The sequence below is a fragment of the Pseudopodoces humilis genome, chromosome 1 (genome assembly GCF_049639895.1).
Source record: "Pseudopodoces humilis isolate 2021_Gansu_Grassland_sample_001 chromosome 1, ASM4963989v1, whole genome shotgun sequence".
In the NCBI taxonomy this organism is placed as follows: Eukaryota; Metazoa; Chordata; class Aves; order Passeriformes; family Paridae; genus Pseudopodoces; species Pseudopodoces humilis.
In genome coordinates this window covers 33929878-33941836 of record NC_142200.1, presented here as the reverse complement: position 1 = coordinate 33941836, position 11959 = coordinate 33929878, and the positions used below count along the sequence as shown (strand labels likewise).

The 11959-nt window shown below is 44.5% G+C and overlaps 1 protein-coding gene across 2 annotated transcripts in view; it reads left to right on the top strand.

The window, feature by feature from the left end:
- Nucleotides 1-5404: 5404 nt before the first annotated feature.
- Nucleotides 5405-11959, top strand: part of SGK3 (serum/glucocorticoid regulated kinase family member 3) — a 56023-nt gene continuing 49468 nt past the window's right edge. The window contains exon 1 of one of the 2 annotated variants that reach the window (XM_014256027.2): nt 5405-5554. The gene's annotated coding sequence lies outside the window, so the exon portion shown is untranslated. The remainder of the gene's footprint in view (nt 5555-11959) is intronic. The other variant, XM_014256033.2, reaches the window with a different exon arrangement.

Genomic DNA, 11959 nt, shown 5'->3' with positions numbered 1-11959 from the left:
ACAAACAATGGAGCAGACATGGGAAAACAAATGAGGCACATCTATTAGCTTTATTTGCTCAGCAGCCGGCCTGAGACTGACCTAAGTTTAGTGCTTCCTAGCGGAGAGCACATAGTATTAGGGACCTTGAGGGTGTACTTGTGTCCTCACAGTGGAATACCAGAGCAAGAGGAAAACTCCATTCTTACAGGAAAACTAAGATGGGAGAAAAGGCTGGCTGCAGTGGCAAGTCACTTTTTCCCTTGTTTCCTTTTTTTTAAAGAGGCTTTTACTGTAGGTGAACTCTGCTTACGTTGAAGTGGAGCTGGTTAAGATTCTCTTTGATATTTAGGTTTTCTGCTGTGTCTGTACAGGAGTGCAATAGCCTGACTAGCAACAGAAAAGTCTCTGATGGAGAGAAATAAACTTGGAAAGACCATGAACTTGCAGTTCCTCAGGAGCTCCATCACTATGGCTACATCTGCACATTGTGGTCTAGACTGGAAACTTTTCCCTAGGCTGTCAACGTGGCAACCCATCACCTGCAAGAGGACCATGTCTTTCTCAAGCTCCCAAGTTTGTGCCAAAGTGTATGTGAAGCAGAAAAAAAATGAATTATATCAGGTCAAAGAAGGATTTGTAGTATTTTTACACACACATGCACATAAAAGGGACTAGAAGAGACTTCAATCACTTCAGACCCTTCAACTGATAAAATATGCTATTTACAGCTGACCATTTGTGCTCCTTTGTGCCATCTCTGTGTTCTTTTAAGTGGCAGGAAAACTCTTTCTAGAGTTTCTTGTTATTGTTAGTTAACTAAAGTGGATTTCACTTAAGATGGATGCTTTTTACAATTTTTAATTTCTGATAAGGAATAAACAATACAAGTATACTTGATTAGAGCTTTGGAAATAGGGATTCTGTAGGCACTCTATGCAGTGTTTAAGAAGCTCAAGAATGTTGAGATGATATATCAGGCTATTTGCTGCTTTGGGGTGGAACAGATTTTTCCTTCTTAGGAAGGGGAAAGAACATTTTTTGTTCTTAGTTTTGTCCTGATATGGGAAAAGACCTTTCAAAACTTTTTCCTCAGTCAGGTTCTTTGGGAAAGAAGGGAAAGTAAGGAATAGTTACATCTATTACTCAGTCCTGTCTCTGCTAATTTAATCCAATGCAGAAATACGGTTCTGATACTTCTGATACTGACAGATTAATTCCTGGAAATCTAGGCCTTACAGGAAATGTTTAGTTGTGTTAATCAAAGCCTTTCTTCCAACTAATAATATATCTAGAATCACTCATCACTTTTTAGCATTACTTCTGCATAACAGGGGTGGGTCTCTTGAATGGGTCAAACTGCATAAACTTTTTGTCTGGAGATTTGCCTTTTGGAAGTTGTCCTGAAAATAATTTTCTGTGTGACTGTATTCAAAATATTTACACATGCAAGATGGATCACAGACACCCACGCGTGCATAATGTTAAATGAGTGCAAGCTGTATGAGAAACATAAGGTTAGGATGATCACAGAAACACAGAATCATAGTTCAGGTTGGAAGGGACCTCTAAAGGCCATCTAGTCCAACCTGCCTGCAATGAGCAGGGACATCTTCAGCTCAATCAGGTTGCTTAAAGCCCCATCCAACATGAACTTATTATCTGTACAGATGGAAAATCTACCACTCACAGACAGGCAGACTGTTCCAGTGTTTCACCACCCGCATTGTAAATTTCCTTTTATCTAATCTAAACCTACCCTCTGTCAGTTTAAAGCCATTATCCCTGTCCAATCGCTTCCTGCCCTTGTAAAAAGTCCCTGTTCAGCTCCCTTGGAGGTCCCCTTTAGGTACTGGAAGATGCTATAAGGCCTCCCCAGAGCCTTCTCCAGGTTGAACAATCCCAACTCTCAGCCTGTATCATGGGGTGACTTTACCTTTAAGGTGGTTGTGAGAGCTAAGGAAGTTGAAGTTGCTGGGGACTGAAAGGAGTCTCTTCTCCTGACCAATTATTGGTCATTACTGGGAATTGATAGCAGTTTTAACCATTGAAAAGGGAGATCAACTTGTGAACCCTACCTTAAGATGTAAAGTCAAGGCACTCTGGTTCTCTTTGTTTCCTGGCTGTGAAAAGTAACAGAGCTCCGGCCTCCCGCTCTCTGCCCGGCCATGCGGCCGGGCGGGGGCTGGGCTGGGCCCAGCGGCTCCCGGCCGGGAGATGGGACCTGCGGGGCTTGCCCTGAGCTCTGGCTGGGTCGGGCCGGTTCCTGGCTCGGCTGCAGTGATGGAGTTCACCGGGGACTGCTGAGTAAAGAAGGAGAAAAAGCTCTGGACCTGCGTCGGGCTAAAGCGGCGACTACACTTTCCAGAGCAGCCATGAGGAATCTTCTATCGAAGACAGCTCCAGCTCCTGCACTGGCAGAGGTCACAGAACCATCTACAAAGCCTGGGCAAGATTTTAAACTTTTCATTACCCAGATGAGACTTGCAGATTAATCCTTTTATCCAGAGAGAGAAAAAGAGAGTGATCAACATGTAAAGAGACTTTATAAAACTATCAGAAACAGTAAAGAAAATAATTAAGTTTCAGAAAAAGTAGAGAATAAGATGCGTTTATGAGCTGAAATACCTTTCTGTTGAAGCTATAGAAATGGACAATAAAGTCTTGAAAAAACTCCTTTAATTCATGACAGTATATAGGGAGGAATAGAGTGTTCAAAGTGTAAATTTTGAGTAAAAAGAGTGATTGTGATACAGTGAAGTGCTAGAAACAGTGAAGCGAAAATTTGAAGCCTTGGGGGGCAGTGAGAAAAACTGTTTTCTAGTGAAGCTCACAGAGACAGATGAAGAAGACTTTTGCCTTTGAATAACTCATCCTTAAAATGCCATCCCTAGACTCATGGCCCATACACACCTCAGAGTGATGTGAAATGGGAGGAGTGAGCTCTGATAACAGCAGTTCTGGGCAGCTGACATCAGGGCAATAGAAAACTATAACAAAAATAGTTTTCTTGTGAGAAACTCCATAAATTAACAGAAAGAGACTTCTGTTTCTCTACAAAGACTGGTGAAAAGACTGTAGCAGGAATTAGGACTGTTTTAACCATCAAAGTTCCAAAGTTTTTGTCTCTGTTGTCATGTAAGCAAAGGAATAGTGAGTAGTAGAGGATAAAAAGGGGTTTTCTGGAAGTTTATTCTGGTGTTCTTATTATTGTAGTTTGTTAATAAACTTTCTTTATTCCTTTTAAGTTTTATGCCTGTTTTGCTCTTGTTCTAATCCATATCTCACAGCAAGAAATAAGTAATTTTTTTTTAGCTACTGGTTTAAAACCATGACAGTCTGTCTTCATAGGGGAGGTGCTCTGGCCCTCTGAGGATCTTTAAGGACCTCCTTTGTCTGGACAAAGACTTGCTGCAATAGGTCCATGTCTTTCCAGTGTTGCGGACCCCAGAGCTGGGTGCAGCACTCCAAGTGGGATCTCATCACAGCAAAGAAAGGGTCAGAATTCCCTCCCTCAACCTGCTGGCCTCGACCGCTGCTTTTGTTTGATGCAGCCCAGGATACAGTCAGCTTTCTGAACTGCAAGCACATATTGCTGGGTCACATCCAGCTTTCCATGCACCCCAAGTCCTTCTCCACAGGTCCACTCTCCATCCATTCATCCCACAACTTGTATTGCTCCTGAGGGTTGTCCTGGGTGTAGTGTCTTGCACTTGGCCTTGTTGAACCTCATGAGATCCCCATGGGCCCACTTCTGAAACATGTCCAGGTCCCTCTGGATGGCATCCTGTCCTTCAAGCCTGTCAACAGAACCACTTGGCTTGAAGTCATCTGCAAATTTGCTGAGAGTTCCCTCAATCTCTTTGCCTATGTCATTGGTGAAGACATTGAAGAGTACTGGTCCCAGTATGGAACCCTAAGGGACATAATTTGCCCCAGCCTTCACCTGGACATTGAGCTGCTGACCACTACCCTCAGGATGCAATGAATTATTAGGTGCAGTCAGGTGACTGGGCATACTGATGGGTTAAAACAGTATTCCCACTAAAACATGTTAGCCAGATGAAGAGAGGAAGTTTGCATGAAAAAAACATCTTGGCAAGAACTGCTTTTATCTGCTTTCTTGAAAGATGTGGCTTTTAACTGTACTTTTTCATCTCACTCTTTTGCTTAATTGAAAGCTGGGAAGGAAGGAACTATCCAAACTGTATTGAAGGGGCATTATAATTTAGGGATCATTCTTTTAAGATGTACTATGATAACAGGTTATCTATACTAGGCTATCATATTGAGCTCATTCTCTGGGATTCACTTTTGCCCATACTATAGTCTCTGTCTTCTTTCCAGCACCTCAGGATGCAAGTTGCTGTCCTCAGGAGTCTCTTCCCTTCCTCTAATTACTACTCAAAATAATTTACCTGTGCCCTGGTTGTGCTTGGAGAAACCTTCCTCATCTCACATCCTCTCACTGAGGCCTTCCTGGAAACTCTCATGATTTTGTGAAGTGTCTGAGCCCGTACCATCTCCTAAGGTGTGCCATGTGGGAACCTCAGTTGGCTGTACCCAGAACCATGAATCTGATAGAACTGTTTTGAGGCTGGATTGCACAAATTAAGGGCGAGGTGAGTTTTGCTGTGCTGCATCCTGTGGTAATTTGTGGATAAGAACGTGTGCCAGGAAGCATAGAAAAGCAGCAAAAGAGAGATAACAAATGTTTCCTGAAACAAACTGATAACTATTTTTACCATATCCTGCTGTGAGAAATGAGCACTGAAGGTAATTATTGAGAAAAAAGGCAAAATAATCTCTACAGGACAGAGTGGGGAGGATGCTTCTGTTCCCTAGCTTATGTCTCCTGTGTCCCTCTCCTCCATCCAGCCCGACTGATCTACTTTTGATGTCCAGGGGAATAAAATATCGGCATCGAAAACCACCGTCGCTTTCTGTGCCAGGATGGGAGAGCTCTCAGCGGACGGAGCGGCCCGGCCGTGGGCAGGGCCCGTGTATGTCGGGACGGGGCACGGTCCCTGCCAGCGGCCTGGCAGCACCGTCCGCTCTCGGAGCCCGCTCCCGAGGCAGCCTGCGCGCCCGCTGGGTGCCGCATGTGGGGAGGACGGCGTCGCCCTGGATTATCTGCCGGTTTAGCGGGAGGATCGCGGTAATCCGTCCCTGGATCGCACAACCCGCTCTAGCCGGCAGCCGCAGGCTCTGCGGTCATTCGGGCAGCTGCAGCGGCGGGGCCCCGGGCGGGAGCGGGGCCGGCTGCGCGTCCCCGCCTGACCCCGGCTGCCGCCGGCCGGGGGGTGCTGGCCGGGGCGGCCCGGCGGCGGGAGCGGCACCGACAGCGACAGCGGCCCCGCCTGCACCGGCGGGAGCGGCGGTGGCCCGTGGCCGCCCCGGGGTGGGCGCAGTCCCGCGAGGGGAGCCCGTCATCCCGCGGCCGCGGCGGGAGGAGCGCGGCTGACGCGGCGGGGAGGAGGAAGCGGCAACTCGAGCGAGCGGACGGACGGACGGACGGACAGACAGACAGACATCCCCGGCCCGCCCCGGCCGGCGGAGGGTCGGAGGGAGGCAGGTACGTGGGGTACAGCCATCCAGGGGCCCGTGCCCCCTCCCACGGGCGGGGCAGAGAGGGCCCGTCCGGAGCCGCGGAGGTTCCGCGGCCGCGGGGACACGGGACTCACCCGCGGACAAGGGACTGGGGGCGGTTTCGCTTCCCTTTTGTTGCAGCCCGAAAACGGCTGCGTGCTTTGCCCACACCGCCGGCGTTCCCGAGGAGCGTGTTCGGTGCGGCCCTCGCCAGGCTCCTGCGGAGGGGCCGGGGGGCTGACAGGACTTTCCCTGGAGGAAGGCGCTGCTCCGCGTGGGCGTGTGGCTCCGGCGGCTGGGATCCGCTTACGGACCGGGGGCAAAGTGCTGCGGGCGAATAAACAAACATGGAGAAACTTCTGCTCCCCCTGCCCCCGCCGCTATAATTTTAGATATTGTATTTGCAAAGAAGTTTTAAAGTCATTTAGTGTTTCACATTCTCCTCTCTCTTTTTTTCCCCCCCTTAAATTCCTACCCTTCTCCAGCAGTGTTACCGGCTCCTGCTAGTGCTCTTGCCCTAATGTTTTTACTGCGTGTATATGCCGTTTTGCATACTACGCTTTATTTTGCATGGCTGGCTCGGTGTGGGAGGGTTTACTTTCTGGGTTGCAACTACGGACACCATCAAACTCCATTTCAGTCCTACTGCTGAACTCCATAAAGACAGTAAGGCTATGCTGGAATCAGACATTTAGGAGGTGAAGAATGGCTGGGCGTTTACTTTTAGAGCAGGTGAAAGAGCCCTTTTCCAGTGTCCTTTACCTCTGTCCCAGCAGGATGAGGAGACCCTGGCTTGCTTTGCTTTGTGCCTTGCAGAGGCAAAGCAGTCGGTGAACGCGGTTTGGATCTGCAGTCCCTCTTTCTGGTGGTCTCTGTGCCAGAGAAGCAAGGGTTGGAATTCTCTCTTTACTCGTTTAAGCACCTTCAGCATGAGAGAAGGTTGGAGGCAGGGAGAGAATTAAAATAATGCTTTCTCCTCCTGTGCTGAAGAAGTTGCAAAGTATTGGTGCTTCTTGCACAGATCTTTTATGGGAAGGTAAAATTCTGATGCAGACTTGAAGGATTTGAATTAAGGGGAGAAGTGGTTGAAAGAGTATCCAGTAACATTCAACTGCTTGACTTTGTTAACTTGCAGGATGTCTGCCCCAGTACTTTTGTGAGCATTGGTCAGAGCTCCTTGGCTTCCCTTTGCTGAGACTTACATGCTCCTGCAGAGCTTTTTTTTAAAATCTGAATTCTGTCAGGCTCTTTCCCTTAATTTTTGAGATTGTATAAAGAGCAGAAATATACACTAGTTGGCAGCAAAAACCAGTTAGTGATCTCTGTATTTCTCTGCAGTAAGTGCTACAGCCTCTTTATTACATGCTCTAAGCCTTGAAATAGCATTGACATTTATACTGGACACTCAAAATAGATGTTGACAGCCCTTGCATTTAATTTCTTTCATGCTAATCTAATAAATTCAGTATCTATTGTAATCTTCAAAGAGGATTAAACATTTCCTGAGGGAAAGGAAAGTTATGCAGACTGGTGAATACATGGGCTGCATCCAGAGTGCTGCAAGACTTGTAATTCATTTGTTATGTTGTTCTGAGGGGATCTTCATCCAGATAATCAACAACCCATAAGAATTGCTGCTTTTTATTATCAGTGTGTGCATTCTTCTTCTCTAAGGACAGCTATTTTTCTAAGAAGCCTGGCAAAGCTGGATGTTCAAGTCTCATTGAACAGAAGTCTTCAAAGGACTTATGGGGGAACAGTAGTTGGGTGGCTCCTAGTCCACTCTGCTTATAAAATAATGTATTGCAGGGAGCTTATAGTTCAAGTTTTAAGATGTGAGCACTTTAAAATCACTACTCTGTTCATTTTTTGACTTGTTTAAAGTCAATCCACAAGTAGGTGGATAATTTGAGTGTAATGGCATGTGTTTAAAATAGTGATTGGTGGTTTTTAATATGCAGAATTGCTTCAGCCTAGCTAGCTGAATATCTGCAAGCCTCCAAAGCTGACTTGACCCAGGAACGAAATATTTCAGTAGGATATGCTGAAGGCCAAAAATAAAGTTATTAAAGAAAATTACCTAGGTATTAGAAAATAAAACTAGATGCAAAGCATCTCTTGTTTCTCTTGGGGATCTAGGGTTTATGATGGAAATCATCTGTCAATCTAAAATGCCATGCATGCTAATTGCAGGTTCATGTTAATCATCACAGTATAAGAGGGTATGTCAAATCTTATTTTCCATCCCATCCATACAGGATAAGCTACTAATAAGCTGTGATCCTTCAGCCACATCCACACATCAGTTCTGTCCTGGGTTATCCGCCCTATATCCCAGATCATTTTCCAGATGGTTTCAGTTTTACAATTTGCATGCAAGTAACTAGGGCTTTTTAACTGTCCCATGGCTACAAGCCATTTTATACACAAATGCCCTGCAGATCTCAGATTACACATATTTGCAGTTCCAAATTATGTTTTTGTTTTGGCTGTCTAAGTTGTCATTAAGAAGAATGTTATTTTGAAGGAATGTGTGCTTCCCAAAAGGAAAGTCACTACTGGTTGGTTTTTTGACTTCATTTTTGGACATCCCTAAATCATTGAAGAGTTATTCTGCTATGATTTTTTTTTTCCCTGTAAACCAAGGAACTAAAAACAACTGTAAATAATGTATGTATTTATATAGACTGAGCGTAGTAAAGCAATATGTTGTTTTTATTTAAGTTAGCTCTTTGAGTGTTTGTATTGAAGGACTCATTTTGTTCTAGTTTAAGTAGTATCCATATGCCAAAATGTCCTACAGAGAAAACACACTTTCCAAAGTAGAACTGAAGGGCTTCCACATGCTGTAAGAACATTTTAAAATATGCTAATCAGGTTCCTGCTTGCATTCTTAATTCTCAAACAGAATTTTTTCCCTGAAGTCTTCCAAATCACCTAACACTGTGTCTGCCTGACTCTGAAAGTGTCTTAAACATATTGGATCTCCCTCTTTGTGCAGAAAGTTCTTAAGCGCCTTATCTAGAGCTGCTGTAGTTGAGCATCAAAGCCCTTAGGAGATGAAGAAAGTAGGGCACCTGGCAAGTGCATTGTAAACACACGCGCTGATGGCATCGCTTGTGCCTCAAAATGCAGTGGTGTGTTTCCTTTTGGGAGCACTGCTGGAAGAGGAGCCCATGTGCACCTTTCCCTGAGAGCTGCTGGTGGCGGGATTTGTCTAAACAGCAGACTGTCTTTTGGTAGTTGAAACCTGGGCTTCTGCTCCCTGTGCACGAGGGGTTCAAACCCACATCTTCTGTCACCTCTGCAGCTGTGGAATAGGCTGAAGGAGGCAAGCAGAAGGGCACACTTCATGCCTTGTGTTCAGCCTGGGCCATCTCGTGGAAGATGCAGCAGTTTGCCCAAGGCTGGCATGAGGGAGTGCCAGAATTTTGACTCTGTCACACCATTTTGTGTCCTACTGGGAGGAGGGCTGGGATATGGTGGTTGCTTGCTGGTGATGATTATCAGAGGTGAGCATTTCCATGACGTCTTTGTTTCAAGAGAGGATCAACACTTACTAATTTCTCTAGGAGAGAACTAGGCCCAGGAGAAAAGGCTCAGAGATCTGGAGTGGGTGGTGACAGCTGTTTGTTTAGAAGTTTAGAACCAGTTTAGAAGTTCAAGCCTGCAAGCTGAAGTGGGGAAAGTGTCTGGTGTCTCCTTCCAGAAAGCCCCGTTTCAAATGCAGGAATGTCCATCCTGGGCCACCACTTTCACACGGTGTATCTGTTTGGCAACAGGTGTCACCGTGCCAGTTTTATATTATGCAGGTTTATAGGTGGTTTTATGTGTTCCATGCCACAGATTTGTGTGTTTGTGTCCTGACCTGTAACTCCATTCCCTTGCCCAATGCTGTGTTAGCATTCTTTCTCTCTATCCTTTAGCAAAGGAAGAATTAAGGTTGTATCTTCATGTGACCTTTTCCCTCCAGTTTCTCAGTCAGTCTGTGAGCATCATCTGACGGCGAGAGAAAACTTCCATATTCCCTGGTATTTGAAATGCTTTACTTTGCATCCACAGTTTTTCTGTGGTTTAGGGCAGGAAAGCACCTGGGGGTTGGGGGAGTGTGGGTAAGCAAGATTGATGTCTAAATTTATTCCTCAGCTCCTTTATTCAAAGAGATGTCACATTTTACTTCTTGGCAGTCTTGTTTGAAACTATGAGGGCAACTGGCAAGCTGCTAGTCCTGAGTGTCTTGCCAGATACTATTGCAAAACACTGCCAGTGCAGAAGATGCATAGCTTTACAGACTGTTACGTTTCTCTGTGAGTAAACCAAGGGGATACCAGCTTCTGATCCTTTGCCTCTGATGAGAAGGCTGACATGTTTCCATTGCCTTATGAGGCATCATCATGCTGCTTTGCTGCTGCTGTCTCTTCCAGCCCTTGGGATTAGTTTTCCTTAATGGTACTTCTTAATTTCTTGCTCACGGTTGTGAAATAACTGAGGAAACAGAACTATTTCAAACATCTTCACTATACTGTTAATTGCAAAATATTTTGGCACAGACATCGGACCAGGGAAAGCTTTGCCTCCGATCCTGGACTCAATGTTGCTAATGCAGCAGGTGCATCAGAATAGATTTGCTGTGCCCCAAGGAATTATAACCCATATTTATTGAGTGTTTATTGAAGAGCCATGCAACTGAGGTCAATCCCAGCTATTTATCAGTATAATATAGGATAAAAAATGTGATATCTGAATACATGCAAACTGTGTGCCAATAATTGAGACCTTGCAATTTTGCTGTTAAAACAAGGCATGAATTGGAAACACAGTTCTATTTTTCTTTTAACTATCTTGATAGCTATTTCAGAGGTTTGCATCATTAATCTGTGCCCAGATTGGTATTTTAATGAGAAAATGGGCACTTGTGAAGATTATTGTCCCATGGTGTTGTATCTAATATTATATAATATGGCATTACAATGACATTTCTGAATTCAGTTAGGAAGATAAGCTGAAGGAGTGAGTGCTGCTCATGGCTAAACAACTTAAATCATGCTCTTATTCTGGTTAGAAAGAACCTTGGAAAGTGGTGAGTTAACTCACCAGCTTGAGTTAACGCCTCACCCTGAGTGTTCAGACAGGGCTGCTCGGGGCTGTGTTTGCCTGGGTTTTGGAAACCTCCAAAGACAGAGACTCCACAACCCCCCTGGACACCCTGTTCTAGTGGTCAGTTACCCTTGTGGGGATTTTCCTTCTCATGCAATGAACCAGTTGAGTCTGCCTTGGTAACGTTCTTGAAGACATTGGGACACTGCTGTTCGGTGCCCCTCAAGCCTTCTCTCAAGGCTAACTCAATAAGTCCAGTTGCCTCCAACTGACCTAGAGAATGTAATGCAGTCCATGACTGTCTGTGTTTTGGCCTCTTCCCTACCCTGTGTAGCTATAGCATAAGTGGAAGAATGTTGGATGCATGTGTTAGGTTGCCAAGTGTACTTGTTCTGCATGACTCTGAACTACTGTGTGTTTATATTATAACAGTTTAGGTTTAGACTTCTCTTTTTTTTTGCAAATTCCCAGTGTTAGATATTTATGAACTGGGATCACTATCAAACCATAAAATATGTTTTATACTAAGTTTAGTAAATAAATAAGGACTGAGCATTCAGAAAATGAATGCTTTTCCTCAATCATGGTAGAATTTCCAGTTTATGGTGTATGTTTTCCTTTAATGCTGGAAAGAGCAAAGAAGATGGACAGGAGGTAATTAAAGAAGAAAATAACTCCTTTACTCCCTTTAGATGGGACTTAATGATACCTTGCAAAAACAAGATGCATTAAGTCTACAAGTTTGGAATGCTGCCAAAAACTACAAAACAGAGAAAACTTAGGACAATTCAAAAATAAAAACTACATGGCAATGGTACCCAAATGCCTTGAAGACAAATGCATCAAAGAACCAGGAGACTTCTGCTTCCTCTGCTGCCGTAGTAGTGGTGCATCTTGAATATATTAAAGATGAGGGGGTGTGGGAGGAGAAAGAAAAAAAGCTGTTTTCATAAAGAAGGTAAGTAAAAACAGCATGTAGCATTAAGGAGTATATAACAATGTTTTATGAGAGGTAAGAAGTGAAACAGAAGGGGGATATTTGGAGTCATAGTGGATGCTGATAGCCTAGAATCCAATTAATCAATTAGCCTCCTGATGTTTTTTTCTTTTTTTCAAATACTAGGCCCTCCTGTTTCATTTGTTTCATTTAAGGGATAAGTGTAATACTGTTAATTTACTCTCCCAGTACTCATGGTTAATATGTTGTAAATAACTAACTTGCTTTCATCAATTGCTCTTTAAGAGGGGTCACGGTATTTTCAGACTAATGTGGAAATGGTTAAGCAGCATTCTG